Below are 9,632 nucleotides of genomic sequence, written 5' to 3' on the forward strand. Positions count from 1 at the left end.
TCAATGGTCCTTTCTGAGCACGAGCTGAATGCCTGCGACTTCAGTCCTAGGTCTGCAAACACTTAGAGACCTAGAAGCCACCTCTTCAGCAGGGTCATGTCCAACAGAACGCTAACTTTGTCAGTCCCGTTGCCTTCATATTTCTCCTGTTTCCTTTTATCTCTAGTCCTACTGCTGCCATTTTCAGTCCCTTGCCAATTACTATTGGAATATTACATTGCGAGAACCTCCTGACTGGTCTCTCCGCCTCAAATCTAATCCCACTCTTCTTTCCCTCCATTTAGGACCTGGACTGCTTTTAGAGCCTCCTCAGTGGTGGTCCTGCCTTTACTGTTACTCTTCATGTTATGCTGCCCTGCAATTTTTCTTTCCAACTACTGCCCGAAAGATAATTTAAATATACTAATATAAAAGTCATTCCTCTGCTTAAAATCTTTCTCTTTGTTTTTAGGATAAACTTAACTAGTCCATTGCATGGCCCTGGGAGACAGTCAGGGTTTGGATCTACCACCCCACTCACTCTTCTTATTCTTTTATGTTTTAGCTATACAACTATTATGTACATGTCCTCAAATAGACTGTGCTTCTAAATCTTTTTCACACCCTTCTCTCTATGCTTGGAATTTTCCAACTTTTCTTTTCACTAACACATATGCTAATGATCCTTTAAAACTGAGTTCACGTGTGACCTCATCTAGGAAAACTTAGTCTTCCATACACCCTTTCCAACCCTCCCCTTCTTCCTGCCACTTCACTTTGTAGATCCAGCCTCCCTCTATTTCCCCTTAGTCTGCTTTAAGGGCTCCTGGTCTGTGAAGCATCAGACAATCATCGATAAGGTAATTATTAACTGTACACTTAAGATAGGTGGACATATAATCTAAAATTTAAAAACTAACTCTGAAAAGTACATAAAAATGTAACAAAATGAGCTTTTAAATATGGTTTATACTTGCAGTTTTATGTTGTTAAAAAGTGCTTCAAATATACTGCTGCAAAGTTGCTCTTTATAAATGGTGCTGGTGGTAATGTCAGATTATAAACTGTCAAAGCTAAATATTTTTACAGAATTGGAAAACTAACATTGTGATAGTCTTATTTGAATCAGTTTTCAATTCTAACTATATCAGAGCAAAAGCAACATGTATTGAAAGAACGTAAAAAAAAAAAAATCTTTGGAGACAGAGTTGAGAGAGAATCCCCTACAAGTTAGTTCTTCAGTTTGTACTAGAAAATGACCTAGAATAGTGGTTTTCATATAGAAATGGGTGAGTAAGAGGTGGTTGTAGCAGCATGATCATTGGAGATCTTCCCAGGGCCTGGAGTCTCTACTAAACCTTGGAGAGTTAAAGGACCTGTACATTCTACAAAAGACACTCAAGTAATTCTGCCTTTCTCCTTTCCTTATTCACTCTCTATGGTGGATTGAATTGTGTAGTCAAGTCATCCCTTGAAGATGTTAGTTAAGGTGCCCCTTCATCCATACTACTAGAGTCCTTTATAAGCAGAAGAAATTCAGACATGCAGAGAGATAGTCACAGGAAGGAGATGGAAGCCAGGCCCGAGACAGAAAGAAGAGAGCATTACTGTATGGCAGGAAAGTCAAGGAACCCAAGGATTGCCAGCCCACCAGGATGTAACCAACTGGAAGGAAGCAAGCCTCTACATCTGAAACCATGAGACAATAAATGCCCACTGTTGAAGGCAACTTGTTGTGTGGTATTTGTCATAGATGCCTGGAAAACGAAGATACCCTGCCTCTAACATCTTTGAAAGTCACTGTAAAATAAGGAGAATAACTCCCATTCTGGCTTCTTGATAGCACTGTAGATAGGAAAGAATGAAATTGAATGAAAATACTTTTTAACTTTTAAAACATGTAAATATATAAAAATATTTATTGTTATATCAAACTCATTGTCCTTATAGAAATCTAAGCATTTTCCATTTAGGAATACATGTTGGCTTTTTGTTGTTTAAATGTTTCATTATGATTCACCTAGCATATCAACCAATTTTCATCATATATAATATATGAAGATTATGTATATGATTGATTCATGAAATTGAAAGGCACCTTAAGAATCGTTAATTTCTCTCTGAACATTTTATATGGGCAATAAAGGACCACAGAGTTTAAGTGAATTATCTAGGGTCACCGAGCAGGTTTTTAATATGAGTTCATTATAACTTATTTTAAAGTAATAATTTAATGAAATAAATCAACGGATAAAGTAACTTATGGCATTTTGTTTTGTTTTTTTGTAAAATGCATTGGCAGAAATGTTTCATCAGAAATTGCCAGTACAAAAAATAAATATTGAAAGTACAATGTCACTTGTAATGTAAATACAAATTATTTACATATTCACAAACTCCAGCATCTTTTTTCATGATTCTCAGCATATCTGAAAAGTAGGGGAAAAATAATAGAACAAATATACCACACGTTCTTTATATTTTTGCTCATTACAAATATAAAAATATAATACACTTGGGGCATGATCTAAGAGCAAAGTTATGTAACCTAGCCATTTTACTTTTTGGCTATTTTATTCATCGTGGGATGCAAGCTCCCTTCTGCTTTGTTCTCTTATTGGAATACAGCTGTTACGGTATGGATTAAATTTGTCTTTAGAATGGCTTCCTGAAATAAAAAGTTATATAAAATTAAAAAGCCACCTCACTTGAAAGCCAACAAAAATTCACTTAGGAAACTTAAATAGCTAAACAGGATTTTAAAAAAATATTTTTTAATTTATTTTTAAAAGATACATAGATCACACAAAATGTTACATTAAAAAATAAAGGAGATTCCCATATGCCCCATGCCCCACATCCCCCACTTTTCCCACATCAGCAACTTCTTTAATTAGTGCAGTATATTCATTGCATTTGATGAATATATTTTGGAGCACTGCTACACAGCATGGATTACAGTTTATATTGTAGTTTACACTCTCCCCTAGTCCATTCAGTAGGTTATGGCAGGATATATAATCGCCTGCATCTATCCCTGCAATATCATTCAGGACAACTCCAAGTCCCTAAAATGCCCCCATATCACACTCCTTTTCCCTCTCCCTGCCTTCAGCAACTCCTGTGGCCACTGTCTCCACATCAATGATACAATTTCTTCCATTGCTAGAGTCACAGTAATTCTATAGTAGAAAACCAGTAAGTCCACTCTAATCCATATTCTATTCCTCCATCCTGAGGACCCTGGGATGGTGATGTCCACTCCACCTCTCAATTGAGAGGGGCCTTCATTCCCACATGGCTGGTGGATGGGAATTTAATGCCCACAACTGTAGACTTTCTTGGTTCTTTGGTGTAATAGTTGTCCATCTTCACCTCCCTGACAGTTGACTTAGGTAAGTCCAACAAACTGGAAAGTAGGTACTGCAACATTGCTGAAGCTCAGGGTCCAGCTGACACATGGACAACCCAGAGATTCAAGTCACCTGGACATACACCAACCCCAGCTCCAGCCACAGGTTCAATAAAAGTGACAGAAGAGGTATGTGTAGAGAGGTCACATCTGAGACCAAGTCTATCACACTCCAGAGCAAAAATTCCACAGTAGGACCCACTGGCAAGGACTGAACTCCAGAGTCATCTGCCATGACCATAGGACCATAGGACCATAGGACCATAGGATCTCCGTAGTCCTCAGGAGCACCAGTACCTGGGGTTGTATCTACTTTGGCTGTCTATGAGATCCTACTAAGACTTGCATAAGCATGACCCCAGTCAATGAAAACTAGGGTTTAGATTAGAACACACTGAAAGGATAGAAGAAAGTGTAATTTTGTTTGATGTGTACTGGCAATTTGTTTCATTTTCTCCACATGTAGTTACTTGATCTTTTGGTAAGTGTCTTAATTTGTCACAGGGCTGCCAATGCAAAGTACCAGAAATGTGTTGGCTTTTATAATGCGAACTTTATTAGGGTAAAAGTATACAGCTCAGAGGTTGTGAATATGTCCAAATCAAGGCACCATCAGAGATGTTTTCTCACCAGTTAGCTACTGTGATCCTGGTGTCCTGCTGCATGGTGAAGCATGATGGGGCTGAGCCTTCTCCTCAAGGCTCATCATCTCCTGGAGCTCAGCTATGGGCAATCAAGTAAATGGTTTGGCCCTTCAGTCTTGAGCTCCTCCGTGGATCTAGCCTCTTGGGGACTTCCTGCTCAGCTTCAGCTGCTAGTGACCCTCGAATCCTCTCCACATGGCAGTGTAAAAAATGAAATGGTGGTTTCCTTTCTCTGTGTTTCTCTGTGTTTCCTCAGTTTATATAAGACCCAGCAAGAGGACAGGGACCCAACTTGTGTCATGCCTCACTGATGTAGTCCAGTAAAAAGTCATCTAATCATGGTCCTTTAACTGAAGCTATCAAAGGGTCCCATCTATACTGTGTTTATATGCACAGGGATGGGTTAACTTAAGAACAAAATTTTCTGGGGTCCACAAATGACAAACCAGGACAGTGAAGTATAAATGATAGGAGATATCTTACCTGTGTGATGAACTGAGATCCATCACTAAACTGAACCTAATTTTGTGCTAATTTTGGATAGCAATCTTTTAGTCTACTAGAAGAGATGATTGTTCAGTAGCTGTAGCTATGAAGCTAGAGTCTTCATAACAAATCAATAGAATAATTACAAAATGGTACTTGTTTAGAGAAGCAGAACTCTTCAAAATAAGTCTATTAAAAATCCTATAGATTTTCTTTCTGTTGTTTTAGTTTTAGTTTTCATTTTTGGGATTTTTTTTTTTTTTGCTACATCATAAAACCAAACCTCAAAATCAGCCTCAGGGAAATTTTCCATCAAAACAAACTTAGACTATTTTGTATAATGGGTGACTTTTGTAGATCATAGAACCTGAACAAATATGGAAGCATACTGATGTTTCCTCTAGTAATTTTCTGTTAAATTTCAAAGCTGTACCTTCAGATATTGTCAGTTTATAGATATGGTCTATCAGCAAGAGAGAATCTCTTCCATTTGTCGGATAATAAGTAGTAATAATATTTCCATCATCAGATATTTGAAGAACTTCTTTCAGATATTTTTTCTTTGACATATTGTGAAATGTTTACTTTCACATATTTTACATTCTCTTTTAAATCCTTCACACACGCTCATCCTCTGAATCAAGGATGTTCACCACTGATGTTTTGATTTTTCAGTCTCATTGATTTTAACCTTCGAAAGATTAAAGATCTAATGCATTATAAGGTATATTTCTGATAACCCAATGAAGGTTCCATATTCATAGTCTTCCTCTATTCAGAAAGAGGACTTAAGCCAAAGAGTAGATCAGATTTACTGTGAATTTTAGTCATATATTTCATGGTTTTCAGCAGTTTTAGAATACATACTTTGGAGAGTTCTTTTTAGTTCTTATATAAGACCATATGTTTCTCGATGTGTCCTACAGATATGGATGATTCTGGAAATCTCTGGGCTACTGGTGCTGTGTTCAGAAAGTTCTCTTAAATGATCATTTATTTATCCACTTGATTTTTATTTATCCACTTCCATTTCTTGAGAAGAAAAATTACTTGAAATTTTATCGTTTGGAAATATAGTCATTTTATTGTGAGTGGTTGGGCAATCAATCAAAAATCCTATCACCTCCTGGTGAAAAAGGAGAAGAGAAAGCATGTCTGCTCAACGAGCCAGTGCCCATTTGGCGAGCCAAGTGCCTGCAAGGTGAACCAAGTGCCCACTCAGTGAGCCAAGTGCCCACATGGGTGCCCGTGCAGAGAGCTGAGTGCCCATGTAGTGAGCCGAGTGCCCATGTGAGTGCCCACAGGATAGGCTAAGTGCCTGTGTGGTGAACCGAGTACCCATGTGGTAAGCCGAATGCCTGTGTGAGTGCCCACATGGTAAACCCAAGAGCCCATGTGACTGTCTGCATGGTGAGCTAGTGCCTGAGTGGCAAACCAGTGTCTACACAGTGAGCCAAGTGCCTGTGTGAGTGCATGCATGGTGAGTCAAGTGCCTGCATGGTGAGCCAGTGCCCAGATATTGAGCCAGTGCCCACATGGTGAGCCAATGCCCACGCAGCAAGCCGAGTGCCTGCGCAGTGAGCCAGTGCCTGCGCAGGTGTCACGTAGCAAGATAATGACACAACAAAATAGGGTTGAAGGGAAGAGTCAAAGTGAAGCACAGCAGAGGCCAGGAACTGAGGTGGCGCAATTGACAGGGAACCTCTCTCCACATCAGAGGTCCCCAGGATTGAAACCCCGTGAATCCTAGAGGAGAGTGACAAGAAGACAAAAAGAGAAATAGATGCAGAAGATCAGACAGCAAATAGACACAGACAGCAACAAAGAGCAGGGCAGGGGAGGGAGAAAAGTAAAACAACAACAAAAAATTTAGGCCTTAAGTAAAAGAGTTTATGTTTAAAAAAAATCCTATCAAATAAACTACTGCTTATGTTAACACTGGAAGAAGCTGTGATTAGAATAGAAATTGTGGCATGTTCTCTATCAATTGAGTCTTTTACAGCTAATAAATCTTAAATTTTTATTGAAGAACTTTGTACATGAAATGATAAAATAATACTAAAGACAAACTTAAATGATCTGCTGGATTTCCATGAAGCTACTGATGAAGAAGGTCCTTGCCTCTTTAGACAAAAAAGTTGACATTTCATAATCTGCCAATATTACTTTACGTAATGTGTTCCTGACTGTGTCAATATTAAAAGGTTGTGTTTCAGTAACTATTATATAAACATATAGTCTATGGACAAAATACTATCCCTGGCCAAAAATTAGATTCAAGTCTGAGTGCACTTTGATTTGCAATTTCTGGGGAAATGTAATTAGGAGTTCCACATAAAGTATAGTGATTTTTAATATGGTGTTTTCCATTGAGTTGCTGGCCCCAAATTGGCATTCTTGATGTTCATTTTATACACAAGAGGTTAGAAAGTGTGAGTTCCCAGCTTAAAACTCCATGATAATGAAGATGCAGTATCCCAGTGACAATCTGGTGCTTGAAGTGTCAAGTTTTGCTTTCTGAGGATTTTATTCTGTTCTTTAGATACCTGTTCATTCCCCTGATTGCACATTACTAAAAGCAGGTATACATACTTTAATCTTCAACATAGTTATAAAGTGCTGAGGTGGAATTGGCAGTGTATGTATTTTCACCTCATTTTCGACTCTGTATCATTCCAGCTTTCTACCCTGTCACTTGGATTACAACCTTCAAACCCATTTACATAATTTGAATAATTTCAAGTCCGTTTACATAATGGACTGAGTCCTGTAGACACCAGCAAATGAGCATTTACTGAGCAGATTTCCAGCTTTAAAATTTTCCAACTTCTCTCTAATGCTGGTTGTTACACTTGGGCCCCAGCCTCTTCTGCTACTTGGTCTTGCTCTGAACTGCGGTTCCTAAAGACAAAAGTACAGCCTATGGAAAGGTCTCCAGGGCACTTTCTAAAGCCAAACAGTTGCCTCCAGGCTCCTATTTTGAAAAACTTTGGCTGATTGTCCCACATGGATTAACTGGGACAAAAATAAGTCTTCTCACCACCATCCCCTTTCTGACTAATCAAAAGTCAGATACGAGTTGGGAATTTGGAGAAGGGACAACCATCTATCAAGTGTGTGGCATTTTGATAGCAAAGGACAAAAGGAACAGAGTTCCCTTGCAAGGGAAATCTTTCCTTAAAGGAAGGCTGGGCCATGTAGCAGTTTGACATTCTGGAGTCAGATTTCTTGGGTTCAACCTGTTGCTTTGCCATAAACTACCTGTATAAATTTTGAAAGCCTCCCCTGGGTCTCAACTTCCTTGTATGAAAAAGTGCTGATAATAGTACTTAAATCATAAGTTTATTGTAATAATGAAATGAATTAATACATGTGAAATTTTTGAACAGTCACAAGTACATAGATAAATTAAGCATTAATGATTGCTAGTAGCTTATAGATATTAGGAAAGCTTATAGATATTTAGAAAATATCAAAAGATCCCATTTATTAGATAATTCTGGTGCTCATTTGTAGAATTCACATAGTTTAACTTTACTTCTTGAATTGTATGAGGCTGTGTCAAAGTGCAAAGTAATATCGTCAAAGTTAGGTTTTTGCTTGTTTATTTAAAAACGGAAATTCCATGGAAAATTTTCAATTAAGCTTTAACAAGCAATTCAACTTTAACGGTAAGTATCAAATGTTACTTCCTGTATGAAACTTTCCTCAGCTCTCCCAGGCAGGATGAATCATCCATTCTGTGCCTTCAAAACATGTTATTTTTGCTATTCGTCTAACAATTATAAAGGTAATCAGCCAACAGAATCAAAATATGATGTCTTTTCTGTCAGAACATGTATTGGTTGAGATGAAGGAATGTAATTTATTATGTTTTTAAATCCCAAGCTCCTAGAACAGTACCTATACAAAAGTGATTCAAGCTGCATGTGTATTAAGATTTCTTTTCTCTAAATGTATTCCCATCAAAGCCTGGCTAATTTCTTTTTCTGTGGTGGCTGAGAGTTCAATCTTTGGAGCCCTATTGCCTGGGTTTATATCTGACTTTGCCACTTACTTATTGTGTATTCTTGAACAAATTTCTTGACCCCTTTTCACCTCATTTTCCTCACCTGTAAAATGGGGAGAGTAATGTCTACTTCATAGACTTGCTCTACAGACTAAATGACTTAAAGTATCAAGTCCAGTTGGAGCAGTAATTTGCGGCATAAGCCCTAAATAAATGTTTGCTAAAATTGCCAGAAACATTGAAGAGGGGGGCCGTGCATTGTGTGGGCCACCACTGCCTTAGAGTTGGCAAGGACCACAGGGCCCATCAAGTGCATGTTTCTAAGTCTTTGGCATCTCTGAATTTAAAACATTTCAGTTGTTCACTGCCATGTGAAATAATTCTGTGGAAATGAGTACATTTCTATTTTGAGGTCAAGACTGACCAATATCAAGTGTCTAAGTCGTTGTGTAAAAGGTGATGAGAAGTTGAGAATCAGGTGAATTGACAAAAATTTTTCTCCATACCATGTAATATTATATTTAACATCTTAGAACGAGGAAAAAATAACATATATAATATGTAAGAAATTTCATCAGCTGTTTAATGTGTAAAACTAATTCTAGAAGTCAGGACTTATGAATATTTAATCTTCTGAATCTTTAATATGAAAAAGGTAAATTAACCTAAATTCTCCTTACTCATGGAGAACACCATGCAGAAGAATATAGCATTACAAATTTCTGGTTTTACTAGGAATATACTGGGATATAATAATTCTTAATCCAATTTAAATTTAATAGGATCCATGTTAGTAAGAATTTACTACATCTGGGGTTAAGCCTTCCCCTACAGGAGGAGCCTGACTTTGCTGCCCAATGACCGCCCACCGGAGATTGAGGTTCTGAGCCATCTCTGTGATGAACAGAGACAACATGGAATGGGATGGGGGAAGTGGCAGTACTTTTTCAGAAAAATAACCAGAATTTTGTTGTGCCTCACCCAGTCCAGAGATGATTTAATTAGAGGAAAATCAGGAATCTTGGTTTCTATATTTGTCTGGATAGAAGAGAATAGACTCTTGTGGAGTGGGTGTCCAAACCCCCTGTAGAGAACTTGAAAC

General features: G+C 37.9%; 1 pseudogene; it reads right to left on the reverse strand.

Moving 5' to 3' along the window:
- Positions 1-62: 62 nt before the first annotated feature.
- LOC111766829 (serine/threonine-protein kinase PLK4-like) lies at positions 63-9,422 on the reverse strand (annotated as a pseudogene).
- Between the last annotated feature and the right edge of the window lie 210 nt (positions 9,423-9,632).

This window comes from Dasypus novemcinctus, chromosome 29, assembly GCF_030445035.2.
Source record: "Dasypus novemcinctus isolate mDasNov1 chromosome 29, mDasNov1.1.hap2, whole genome shotgun sequence".
NCBI classification, from domain to species: Eukaryota; Metazoa; Chordata; class Mammalia; order Cingulata; family Dasypodidae; genus Dasypus; species Dasypus novemcinctus.